This window comes from Leuciscus leuciscus (assembly GCF_965113295.1).
Source record: "Leuciscus leuciscus genome assembly, chromosome: 5".
Lineage (NCBI taxonomy): Eukaryota > Metazoa > Chordata > Actinopteri > Cypriniformes > Leuciscidae > Leuciscus > Leuciscus leuciscus.
The window spans coordinates 18038204-18038828 of NC_138729.1; the positions used below are offsets into that span (position 1 = coordinate 18038204).

At 34.9% G+C, this 625-nt stretch overlaps 1 long non-coding RNA gene across 1 annotated transcript in view; it reads right to left on the minus strand.

The window, feature by feature from the left end:
* LOC309498830 overlaps positions 1–330 on the minus strand; it is a 178966-nt gene extending 178636 nt beyond the window's left edge. Inside the window, exon 1 of the long non-coding RNA XR_014206056.1 lies at positions 104–330. This is a non-coding gene — a long non-coding RNA (uncharacterized lncRNA). The remainder of the gene's footprint in view (positions 1–103) is intronic.
* Between the last annotated feature and the right edge of the window lie 295 nt (positions 331–625).

Here is a 625-nt window from a genome sequence, read left to right on the forward strand (position 1 = left end):
TAGAATAGACTATACAATGTTCATTATTATAATCCCATAGCAAAGTGTTTTTTTGTTGTTGTTTTTGTTGCTGTATTTTCGGCTTGGCTGTTTGGACAATAACATGATTTTCTCTGCATTAAAGGTATAGCGGAGGATCTTTCCAAATTTTAGATAAGACCCGCCCTCTCCACTTTTTGAAAAGTTTGATTGATTCACCAGAATGATTGACAATTAGGAGGACCAATAGTTTAGACTACCCACCAGGAAGTAAAACATCCTCCGCTATACCTTTAAGTAACAAAGTTATGTTTATTGGATACTTGTTGTAGACTTTATAATAACATTGAAAAATACTGTTGTAATGCACAACAATTTGTAACATTTTGAAACCAGTCGTTCCGTTTAGACAAAGAAGCGCTGCAATAAAATTAGTTAATCTTCATTTTTTATTGTTATGCTTCAACTTAATCATTGTCCTGAATGTGATTATTCCTCATGAATCCTTGTTCCGCTGATAAAAATCCTTGTTTAAAAGTAGATAATTTATTGGGGCCAGATTAGGTTGCGCTTGCACGCGCGTCTAGTGTTGCTCAACAGATTCAGACACACGGTGGCGCCCAAGTAAATTATTTTTCTTCTCAAC